Below are 13,347 nucleotides of genomic sequence, written 5' to 3' on the forward strand. Positions count from 1 at the left end.
ATCTAGCGTTAGCTAACCTGCAGCCAAGGATGAAGAGGATGGTCGTTTGGCAGATGAACTTCGTCAACTCCACGCGGTTGTCTCCATCCTCTTGGACGTTTGGTGAGTTTTTCACCTATTCTATTAACTCTATTCTATTCCCGCCGTGGACATCGCTCTCTCTCTCACTCTCTCTCTCACTCTCTGGAGCTAAACTGGCCGACTAGCTAATAGTACTACTAGTAGCTAACGGTGTGTGCCTGGTGTCAGCACCTGGCTGTATGTAGCCGCATAGCTTGCTTCTGCGTTAGCTAATGGTTAGCGATAGCCTGGTTGAGCTAACTGTTAGCCAGTTAGCTGTTTAGCTTCGACGTTAACTGCCGGCTGCGCTCGGCTGGGAACGTTCGTTTGATGCTATCAGTTAGCCTTGAGTTAGCTGTTAGCTTGTGCTACGACCATTGACATTAGCCGTGAGAATAGCAGGGGGTTCTGGCACTCTGACTACGACATCATCTTTGACAGAAGATGTAGTCGGGCCTGCACCATGACAAGGCTCTGGCAGCAGCTTATTTTTGTCCCGACAGCGAGAGGCCTTTCGTCAACGTGGAGACCTGTGTTACGGCCTTTCGCCCTGCGTTCCTTGGTGCAGGTAAGATTAATGAAAATGTCATGACATTACCCCACTCTTCCTTCCTTCCCCTCCCGAATGTTTTGTTAATAACGATGTTTTTTTCCAGGCAAAACATATGCTACTTCACAACATTTGGAGATACGACATGTGCTGTGTGTGAATGTCTTGGTCGTTTGTGTAGCTTGGGTAGCGTTGGGCCGTTGGCCAAAGCTGTGTGTGGCCTGGTGTCAGTAGCCTACCTGGCTAGCCTATTTAGCTGATGTCGGCCATTGGCTCCTTGCTGCTTTGGTTTCTCTGGTATAGACCCTCTTCTCTTTGGATTTAAGTGTTGATCTTTGTCCTTTTGGATCTCTCATACATGCTCTCTCTCTAACACACACACACATGCTCTCTCTCTCTCTCTCTCTCTCTCTCTCTCATACATGCTCTCTCTCTAACACACATGCTCTCTCTCTCTCTCTCTCTCTTTCTAACACACACAGTCTGCCTATGGCGGCCTTTCTCGATGGCTAGGCTGTGCTCGCTGAGTCTGTATAGTCAAGGATCTTCAGTCACAGTGCTCAGGTATTCTGCCACTGTGTACTCTCTGTTTAGGGCCAAATAGCATTTCAATTTATTTCCAATGTCTCTCTCTCTCTCTCTCTCTCTCTCTCTCTCTCTTGGATTTAAGTGTTGATCTTTGTCCTTTTGGATCTCTCATACATGCTCTCTCTCTAACACACACACACATGACAAACACACATGTTCTCTCTCTCTCTCTCTCTTTCTAACACACACAGTCTGCCTATGGCGGCCTTTCTCGATGGCTAGACTGTGCTCGCTGAGTCTGTACATAGTCAAGGATCTTCAGTCACAGTGCTCAGGTATTCTGCCACTGTGTACTCTCTGTTTAGGGCCAAATAGCATTTCAATTTCTTTCCAATGTGTCTCTCTCTCTCTCTCTCTCTCTGTACACTGTATATTGACTGTAGAACGGGAGCTCTCTCTCGCTCTCTCTTTTGCTATATGTTGACTGTATCATGCCCCGCCTCGGGCAGCGCTATTATTTAAGAATATGTTGACTGTATGAAAAAACATACAGTTGCGTTAAATCTTGCACAGGGCCTCGCATTTCTCCCAGGCGGCCCTGATTTTACCAGAACAGATGGGGGGGGGGGGAAATAATATATATATATATATCTCATTACCAGCCAACCATATAAACAAATTAGTTCCTAATTATATTTACAGTGGGCATGTGTTAGATAGCAACACTTGTTACTGCTCAAACTTTGAACATTAGACCATAGGCTATCTATTCACAATACATAACAGATGAAAGAAAAAGAAAAAAAAAATACAATGGTCTTGTACAACTAGTGTCGTTTCCAATTACTGTATCATTACAATAATATTTACAATTATAATCTATAGCATATTATTATCAAACAAAAACAACCAATATCCCATGTGCGCTTATCCTATGCGCACACGTTAACGTTCGACGTTGTACTCAGCACAGCCAGTTGAATGAAGAAGCGGCGTGCAGACAGCGTCCCCGGTGGACAGACGAGCGTTGTCCGTTGTCCGAGGTCGAACGGCACCAAGTGTGACCGGTGTACTCTGACGGCGTTGTGTTAAGGACGACAGACATGGATGACTGTTGACGGACTTTATTTCCCTCCTGTTAGGTTACAAAGGCAACAATATGCAGCAGCATTAGGAACACGACATCTGCAGCACGAGCCCACGGAACTCCGGGTGGAACTCTCTTATAAGAATGACACATTTTAATATACAATTACATTGGAAAATATACACAATTGAATACAAAACGGACACATGGGAGCTACTGTACACACATACCTGTTAGGTTACAAAGGCAACAATATGCAGCAGCATTAGGAACACGACATCTGCAGCACGAGCTATGGTTGAGAAAAGACGTGACTCCATTAACTCCATGTTAGCAGCGCACATGTGTGCAAACTTCCTACATGCTATTAAAGTGCATTTTACCCAGTCAAACCTCCCACAAAACAACTGCACAGGTACATATTAACAACAGTAGTTACATTACAAACTCGTTTCACAGTTTTAGGAATGTAACATACAATATTTAACAACTTTTAGGCCGAAGTCTTTCACTGAACATAAGGAGTAGTAGTGCTCACCCCACGGAACTCCGGGTGGAACTAGCTCACCACGAGAAAGCAGGCAGGATGCGTGTCCCGGAGGACCGGAAAAGTAAGGGTGTCGATTTCAAAATAAAAGCCTTAACTCCCAAAAGTGCAATAAAACAAAACTAAAGGAATTAAATCAACTTAAATCAATAAAATAAAACGTTTAGGAGTATTAGTGGAATGTATTAAAGTGTATTTTGTGATGGGGTGTAATTATCTATACAAGGCAACAAGGCACTTGTTACACGTGGGCTAACGTGAAGTTTAATATGCCCGAGGCAGAGGGTGTATGAAATCCACGTTTAGTTATCTGTTTTATTTTTATGTGTATGTACACGCTATTGGAACCTGCCATGTTACTTTAGCGAGATGAAAAAGAGTTTTTCCAAGGTTGCATTGTCTCAGCCACCGGAGAAACATGCCGAGTGTTGCATTGACGACACGTAGCGTGTTACAGCCTCGACCACTAATCTTTTATTTAATTTTTTTTAACCTTCTCTTTCTCCTAATTTTCTCTGATTTTCTCCCTGTCCCAATTTAGTCATTGTGCCAATTCCCCCCCTCCACTACCTGGTTGTTGTACGCATGTTCTCCCACGAGTCGGTACAAGGGTGTCCTGATGTCGAACGCACGCTTCCTCCGAGACGTGCGCCATCAAGCCAGTGACGCTCTTTCCACTTGGCAGCGAGGACTCTCATTGGTGAAGTGTAACGCGTGGGAGTGCACGCTATCTCCACCAAGTCCTGCCCCGCTTAGCAAACGCCGAGACCTGACCTGTAGGCGTCGCTGTCCACAACGCCAGATTCCCACCTGCCAGCTTTCCCACCCCCTAATACTGCCAATTGTATTAGTATGAACGGCCAGCCAAGCTGGTAGCAACGCCGAGAGCTGGGCTCGAACCCAGCGTCTCCTGCATTGGTGACGAGCGCAATCTCCGCTACGCCACCTGACCGCCTCCTCGACCACTAATCTTAAACTATCTTCAACCGAATAGAGAATGGAATGTATTTGATTGAAGCTACACATAAAAAAAAAAAATTGTTATATGGTTATTCAATAACTGAACTGAACTATGAGGACTCGACGTGAGCACAACAACTTTCCGGTGAGTATGAAACAAAACCTTGATGCTGTATGACATATCTTCTCATTTACAGTAAATTACAGCTATCCCATATCGCTTGAGTGTTTATGTTTCTTTAATGTACATGTTATAAATCACATAAAGCTAATCTCAATGTCTGTTTCAGATTAGACTTTATGAGTTTTTCATTTGGAAAATATTTTGACACAAACAACACAGATTATGTTTAAAAATAAGATGTTTAGATCAACAAGCAGGTTATATTCACTTGAGTTAATGGGTTTATCTGAAGAACCAAGGAAAAATAACTGGCCCTCTCCATTATAAAACATTTTAAATAGAATTCTAATCAATTGGATAGATTTGATCTAAGAGTTAAAGAAAGAATAACAACAACCTTTCTTTAGATGAATGAATATAATGCAGATAATGTTTTTAGATGAGAGGCCAAATTAGGGGTGGACGGTATAAACGGTATACGGTATAAACGGTATGAATTTGCTCTACGGTATGGATTTTGACTATACCGTGTAACCGGTAGTGCAGCTCTAAAATAGCAATGACGTCATGTAACCACAGCGCGACTATTTCACTCGCATTTACCCCTAAAAATAGATAGAATTAGTCATAGATAATAGATATGTGCGAACTGGAAAAAGTTATTTAGGAGGCTTCGCGCAGTGGGCGTGCCAGCCCCTCCCGCACGCATGTAAACACGGGTCTAGTAGTCTAGTGGGACGGGACACGGCACACGGGAGGACGGCGGCGTCTCCCTGAGCTAACGTTAGCTTAGCTACCGTTACAAAATGACCCAGTCAACTATTCACTTTTAGTTTAATACATGATGAGGCATTGTCTAACCGAACGGTATCTAGTCGGCCAGCTACCGATAGCTCCTGACATCAACAAACGCTCCATCAAGTCTAGTAGAGACGTGTATGATAGCTCCGTTAGCTGTTAGCTCACGTTAACGCAAGTTAGTTCACCGTTCAAAACGAAATGTCCCATTGAACTAAATAATTCACTGAGGCGTTGTATTAACGTTATATATCCGGCTAGCAGTAGCTACAGATAGCTCCTGATATCAATGTCTTATAAGTTATAACACTGATTCGATGCGTATTCGAGCTGAGGGCTTGCTAACGTTATACCAATACAATAGGGTCCAGGTGCAGCGCCGGAGAATCCTGGCCGTAGCTCTGCTCGAGGCTACTCGAGTATAGGTCCAGGTGCAGCTCCGGAGAATCCTGGCCGTAGCTGGAGGCTACTAGAGTACACACAGACAGTGGAGCTTGTTGCGTGGTGGCGATGTCTCGCAGATAATACAAGTACAAGTCTAATTATATAATATATATATTTTATAAAAAAAAAATTATATAAAATTAAAAAAAAATGTTTTATCAAAAACGATGATACCGTGATATATACCGTTACCGTCTATGCTTCAAATTATACCGTGATATAAATTTTAGACCATACCGTCCACCCCTAGGCCAAATCATGCCTCCTCTTTTCCAGAGTAACATTGATGAGATATGTATATTGTGTGAGATGATGAAATAGATGAAGACTAGATGATGTGTTTTGAGCTCACAATCAAGGAGAACACACACAGAATGGTCTTAGAGGAGTGGGAAATTAACATGTTTTTGTGTTTACAGAAAACAAGCAGACAATCAAGAAGACAGACTGATTTGCATTGTTTAGACACTCAATTGTATCACAAAAAGACTTACCACAGTGAAACTCAAATGATTTGCATGTGAACATGAGATATAGCTGAGGACAGTTTGGAGCTGAAGGGCAATCGATTGACCGTTCAAAATAAATCTACATCATGTAAATCTAGTTTTACAGGAAAAAAGACGATAGCAGACGCTATTCAGAGTGGGCACTTGAAAAGCACAGGGTAGGGCAGGAGGCAGACAAAGCAATGGCCTGCACTCTGACCAGACGAAAGGGCACTGTGAATGCAATGTCTGTGTGAGGATTCGCCTGTTCCCTGAGCTTTTCCCTGTCTACTCTTCACCAGCCCCCACCCTTGGACATTCTGTTCCTCTACCCTCACGCACCTGTTGGGAGTTTGCAATCTGCTGGAGAGTACTTAGGTTGCAGACTCCCCTCCAGTCCTTGTCGGGTCGTTCTGTGTTCTGGATTCTGTGTTCTGGACTCTGTATCTGTATCTGTGTTCACTCTGTGTTCATGGAGTTCTGTACGTTACCATCCTGTACGTTACCATCACCTGCCCCGTCTCCGGCGTGAGACGACGTGCCAGCCATCTCCACCTGTCGCCGTTTGCCTGGAGTGGGACACCGTCTTCGCTCTCTAATTCTCTACGGGAGGTTTTCCAGTGTTCCCACTCCAGACGTCAAGCCGGCTCGTCATCGCTCCCGATTCCACGGGAGGAAGGCGTCTCTTCGTGATCCTCGTTCCTGGGGTGAGGCTCGTCGTCGCTCCCTAGTATTCCACGGGAGGACGGCGTGTGCCCATCCCGTTCCCCTTGGACCCAGGCTCGTCGTCGCTCCCTAGTATTCCACGGGAGGACGGCGTGTTCCCATCCCGGTCCCCTGGGACCCCCTTTGTTCTGCGCTGCCCGTCTGCAGCATCCGAAGAGGAGGATCCCCGTGCCAGGCCTCCGCCGTCGGGACCCTGTCCCCGTGCCAGGCCTCCGCCGTCGGGCCCCTGTTCCCGTGCCAGGCCTCCGCCATCTGAACCCTGTCCTCATCCCTGTAAGCAGCTCTGGCCCTCGCCCTGTCCAAGGCCTTAACCCTGTTCTCTGTCCCTGTCTCCAGCCCGCCTCTCCGGGCCTCTGTCCCTGTCCCCCTCTCCAGTGCCCCTGTTCCTGGCCCTGACACTTAGCCCTGGTCCTTAGCCCTGGCCCTTAGCCTTAGTCCCTTAGCCTGTTCGCCTCTTAAAGGCACAGTGCCGCATTTTCCAGATTTCCTTGACTCTAGTGTTTTTGTGTTTTCCCTTAAAGGGACTGTGCCGCTTTTTGTTCTATAATAAATATTTGCCCTGTTTTGGCTTACTCTCATACCTGTCTTGTGTTGTGTGATTGGGGTCGGTTACAAACCATAACAGTACGACCCGACCAGTCGACGACCCCAGCCAGCACAGACAGTGTATGTGAGTTAGCCCCTGTTAGTTCCCTCTAGTTCCCTCTAACCCACTCTAGCTCCCTCTAGCTCCCTCTAGTTCCCCTGTTAGTTCCCCTGTTAGTTCCCCTGTTGACTCCCCTGTTAGCCTCGTTAGCTCCCCTGTTAGATACCCTGTTTCCCCACAGCTAGGACTGTCCTTCCAGCTAGCTTGTTCTCCTTTGCTAGTCCAGCCCTGTCTGCTAGCCTAGCTCCGGCAGCTAGTGCAGCCTCTATGCTAATGTAGCAGTACAGCTAGCATAGGCCCTGTAGCTAGCAATGCTCTGGCAGCTACCCAGTCCCTCTGCTAGCCCCACTTTAGGTGTAGCTTCCCCTGCTAGCATGGCCATTTTTTTTGTTTGTTGCTTTGTCATGTCCCCTGCCCCGCTGTCTGCTTTTTTCGGTCGCCCGGTGGCTCCCGTGGGGGGGGAGGTACTGTGAGGATTCGCCTGTTCCCTGAGCTTTTCCCTGTCTACTCTTCACCAGCCCCCACCCTTGGACATTCTGTTCCTCTACCCTCACGCACCTGTTGGGAGTTTGCAATCTGCTGGAGAGTACTTAGGTTGCAGACTCCCCTCCAGTCCTTGTCGGGTCGTTCTGTGTTCTGGATTCTGTGTTCTGGACTCTGTATCTGTATCTGTGTTCACTCTGTGTTCATGGAGTTCTGTACGTTACCATCCTGTACGTTACCATCACCTGCCGCGTCTCCGGCGTGAGACGACGTGCCAGCCATCTCCACCTGTCGCCGTTTGCCTGGAGTGGGACACCGTCTTCGCTCTCTAATTCTCTACGGGAGGTTTTCCAGTGTTCCCACTCCAGATGTCAAGCCGGCTCGTCATCGCTCCCGATTCCACGGGAGGAAGGCGTCTCTTCGTGATCCTCGTTCCTGGGGTGAGGCTCGTCGTCGCTCCCTAGTATTCCACGGGAGGACGGCGTGTGCCCATCCCGTTCCCCTTGGACCCAGGCTCGTCGTCGCTCCCTAGTATTCCACGGGAGGACGGCGTGTTCCCATCCCGGTCCCCTGGGACCCCCTTTGTTCTGTGCTGCCCGTCTGCAGCATCCGAAGAGGAGGAGGAGGATCCCCGTGCCAGGCCTCCGCTGTCGGGACCCTGTCCCCGTGCCAGGCCTCCGCCGTCGGGCCCCTGTTCCCGTGCCAGGCCTCCGCCGTCGGAACCCTGTCCTCATCCCTGTAAGCAGCTCTGGCCCTCGCCCTGTCCAAGGCCTTAACCCTGTTCTCTGTCCCTGTCTCCAGCCCGCCTCTCCGGGCCTCTGTCCCTGTCCCCCTCTCCAGTGCCCCTGTTCCTGGCCCTGACACTTAGCCCTGGTCCTTAGCCCTGGCCCTTAGCCTTAGTCCCTTAGCCTGTTCGCCCCTTAAAGGGACTGTGCCGCTTTTTTTTCTATAATAAATATTTGCCCTGTTTTGGCTTACTCTCATACCTGTCTTGTGTTGTGCGATTGGGGTCGGTTACAAACCATAACAGTTTGGAGATCAGCTTGCCATAGTAAACACTGGTACTTTATGAATGCAGTCAGGAAATTACTCACAAATTCTATTTTTCCACTAACTAAATAACATGCATGACTCTTCCTTTTAACAAACTAATACATTTCTATGACTGCAAATATCAACAACACCAGGTGGAACATCAATATAATCATTTACACAATGATTATCAACATGTACAAGGTGTACATTTACAAACCATCACTAATGCCAAAGCTTCTTTCTTCCACCATAGGATCGAGGCCTCTGCCAAGAATCTTCGCAAACTGCATGCTACCATGTCCTCCCTCCTCACTCCACCCCCACCCCCCCCTCCCTCATCTTTCTCTGCCGAAGACTTTGCGATCTTCTTTGAGGAAAAAGTGGAGAACATCCGCAGCTCCTTCTCCCAACCCCCACCCATTCCAAATGCTGAATCGAGAACCTCATCCTTCACTCTGTCATCTTTCTCTCCCATTACAGAAGCAGAGACCCTGACACTGGTAACGTCGAACCGTCCGACTACTTGCCAGCTGGACCAGCTACCCTCCCCACTCCTCCAGACCATAGCACCAGACATCCTCCCATTCCTAACGGCAACCATCAACTCCTCACTCAACTCGGGGGTGGTCCCCACCTCCCTAAAACAAGCCAGAGTCACGCCGCTCATAAAAAAACCAACCCTGAACCCTACCGTCATAGGCAGCTACCGTCCTGTCTCTCTTCTCTCCTTCCTTTCTAAAACACTTGAACGTGCTGTATCCAACCAACTTACTGCTTATCTCTTACAGAATGACCTCCTAGACCCTAATCAGTCAGGCTTCAGGACTGGTCACTCCACAGAGACAGCCCTCATTGCGGTCACAGAGGCACTTCACTTAGCAAAAGCTCCGGAGTATACGTATACGTATAATGTATACGTTTTCGCGTTATCCCGTGGTGAATGCCAGATCCTCCTCGCAGCCGTCGCAGGAATGGGAGTGGCTGGCTCTGCGCTGACATGGCACATTATACCTCAATGACCGCTCCTACCAAGTGTCATGGAGAGGGACCCTGTCGGCCACCCGCCCCCTGCGGACGGGTGTCCCCCAGGGCTCGGTTTTAGGACCCCTTCTCTTCTCCCTCTACACTAAATCACTGGGTAACATTATCACGTCTCATGGCTTCTCCTACCATTGTTATGCCGACGATACTCAACTCTTCCTCTCCTTCCCTCCCTCAGATATCCACGTCTCTGAGCGGATCTCGGCCTGTCTGTCCGACATCTCCGCCTGGATGACGTCCAACCATCTCAAACTGAACCTAAGCAAAACAGAATTGCTCCACCTGCCGGCCAAATCCTCCCCCCTAACCGACCTTTCAATCACAGTCGAGAATGCAGCTGTGACTGCGTCCCCGACCGCCAAGAACCTTGGTGTTGTCCTCGACGACCAGTTGAACTTCTCTGCTCACATCGCAGCGACGACCAGAACCTGCCGATTCCTCCTGAGCAACGTCAGAAGGATCCGCCCCTTCCTGACAAAAGAAGCCACCCAACTCCTCGTCCAATCAACAGTCATCTCCCGCCTCGACTACTGCAATGCACTGCTCGCTGGCCTCCCGGCCACTGCCACTAAGCCTCTTCAACTCATTCAGAACGCAGCGGCCCGCCTGATCTCAAACCTACCGAAGTCGGCCCATGTCACCCCACTTCTTAGGGACCTGCACTGGCTCCCCATTGCTGCACGAATCCGCTTCAAGGCCCTCGACCTAGCATACCGTGCGGCAAAGGGAACCGCTCCCGCCTACCTCCGGTCAATGGTCTCTAACTACACACCCTCAAGACCCCTACGCTCTGCATCTTCTGGCCGCCTCAGACCTACTCCTATCCAAGCTCCGGGAGGGTCATCAAAGAGAAGTCGCCTATTCTCAGTCCTTGCCCCACAATGGTGGAATGAACTACCCACCCCAGTTAGGACAGCCGAATCACGTCCAATCTTTCGCCTTCGACTAAAGACGCACTTCTTCAACCATTATCTGAATTAAAAAAAGAAATATAAAAAAATAAAAAATCTAACCCTAACTAACCGTACTGTCATGCACTTGTCCTAATAAACTAACCTACACTGTAGCACTCAACACTTTGATGAACATTGTTACTCAGCTGATAGAGTTGTGCCCTTCCTGATGGCTTGTCGTACAGAACTTGTAAGTCGCTTTGGATAAAAGCGTCAGCTAAATGACTAAATGTAAATGTAAATGTAAATTTGTCATTTAGCTGGCGCTTTTACCCAAAGCGACTTACAGGTTCTGTACGACAGGTCACCAGGAAGGGCACAACTCTATCAGCTGAGTAACAATGTTCATCAAACAGTGTTGGGTGCTGCAGTGTAGGTTAGTTTATTGGGACAAGAACATGACAGTAAGGTTAGTTAGGGTTAGATTAAGTTTTATCGGTTGGAAGCAGGATAATCATTTACACAATGATTATCAAAATGCACAAGATATATTATAGGATAATTGAATTAATGCTACTTAAGAGTAGATGAGAAAATGAATGATTGTTTTTCATGCAAAATTAACTGGCAATTAATTAATTAATTAATTAATTAATTAATTAATGCAAATAAGAGACTCAAGGAGGATAGGTATGTATGAAAACTCGCTCACCATCCTGAGGTAAGGTCAACTTCAATTTAACATCACAGACTATAAAGATAAAGAGCTATTTTGTCTGATTCCATGCAAAGATCGGATCCAAACGATATAACATGCATAATGGTATCACACAATGAATGGAACTATGAATTGAATTAACCCTAAATGATTTTCCTCTTTAGCAGAAAGGCGTTGAATCATTTATGTGAGGATTTTTTTTTTTTTTTTTTTTTGTCTTTTTCCCCCTCCATTTTTCCTCCGATTTTCTCCCATCCCAATGTTAGTCGTATGCCAATTCCCAGTCCCTTCCTGGTCGCTGCGCTTTACCCCCCACAGTCAGATCATTTGGGAGAGTGGAGGCTACCACATGCTTCCTCCAACACACGTCCAGCCAATCACCGCTTCTTTTCACCTGGCAGCGCGGATTCTCATTGAGAGGGCGTAGCGTGTGGGAGGACCACACTATCCCCCTCACGTCCAATCCGCGCTTAGCAGGCGCCCCGACCGAACTGTAGGAGTCGCTGTTTACAACGACCCGGACCCACCCCGCCAGCTTCTCCCACCCTCTGATACAGCCAATTGTATCAGTGCAGACGGCCAGCCAAGCTGGTGACAACCCCGGAGCTGTGAGCTGGATTCGAACAGGCGAACCAAGCTCACAGCTCCGGGGCTGGTGACGAACGCAATTTCCGCTCGACCACCTAACCGCCCATGTGAGGAGTTTTCTAAGGCAATTTTTTATCCTCAGATCATAGATCGGTGAGAAGACAGGACGAGTGAGACGACGCGTGACCTGAACCACAAACGACAATGAGAGCACGGCAGAGAGGAACAAAACCCAGAGACCTGGACGACCCACAACAGCAGAGGACGACGAAGGAGACTGACCAAGGAGACTCTGACGGAGAGGAGATCCACCTTCGACGGCCTGAGAGAAGAAGACACCTACGAGTTCAGAGTTATCACCGTCAACGAGATTGAGCCTGCTGCGCCACCCCGGCAGCCGACGACAGACCAAGGCCAACGCCGTGTATCTCCACCATCCGTGTGGGAGAGAGCGTCCTACTGACTGGCTGCTACACCTGCAATCCCTCATCCTCCTTCAAGTGGTACCGCAATGACGAGAAGGGGAAGACCGACCAGTACAGCACATTCAAGAACACCCTGCCGCCATGTCTCTGGGCCTAATGAAGGCCAAGTGTGAGCACCGCGGCAGATGCAGAGCAACACAAGCTCCACGGGGAATCTACAGCGTCCCTGTGGACGGCCACCCCACCACCACCAATAACCCTGTGACCTTTGACGAGGTACACAGGGAGTGGATGGCGACCGCCTGGAGGCCTCCGTGAATAATGAGGAGTAAATGTTTCCGACTACATCATCAAGAAGACAGACATCATCAGAGACCTGTAGACCAAGAGAAACGCCTAACACACATTGTCCAACTTGTTATGTTTTTTTTTTTTTTTTTACTGTCTTACTGCTTGGCCCCACCACACAACAGCCAGAGGACAGCTTGTCAACACACAGGACAGAACCAGTTGGTTTGTTCCAAGACACCAAGTTTTGTTTCGACCATTGATAGTATGCACCACAACAATATACTAGAACAATGCATAACGGTTATCATAATCACCTTTTATATAATTTTTTTTATATAAACCACTATGTTTTTTTATACATTAGCCACTAGGTTAATGCCTATTTGTAAATCGTGTTCCTGATAATTATGCACACGATTTTGTGTTTTACCCTATGCACTCTGACCACACAGAGACAGTGTTCACATGTGTTTAATAGGTTGAGTATTAATGATCTTAGCTCCCATTGATATTATCATGAAGACACATAGCTGACACCCAGTGGTGCAGTGCTGGTATAACTCGGTATAACGGCGTTATACCTCGGTCACTGAGGCTGAAGTACGCGCAATCGCTTTTTACATGGCATTATCCAACCGGACTCCCGGAGAAGCATGCAGCTGCAGAGCCGCAGAGCCAGCGGCGCTCTCTGGGCCGCGCGCTGACGGCCGCGCTGTGAGGCAATAGTATCCAGCTGCAGGACGAGAGCAGCCAAAAAAAACTGTGCATGCGCGTGGAGCGTTTGACCTACTGTCAATTTGCCACTGCACCACTGCTGACACCTAAATGTCTGATTTACGACGTGAGCGACTGGAGGTAAGCCAAGATATTTGCACAGCTATAGTTTATGTTGTTTGTTGTTTGATATCAGAGTTG

Source organism: Notolepis coatsorum, assembly GCF_963971535.1.
Source record: "Notolepis coatsorum genome assembly, chromosome: 19".
NCBI classification, from domain to species: Eukaryota; Metazoa; Chordata; class Actinopteri; order Aulopiformes; family Paralepididae; genus Notolepis; species Notolepis coatsorum.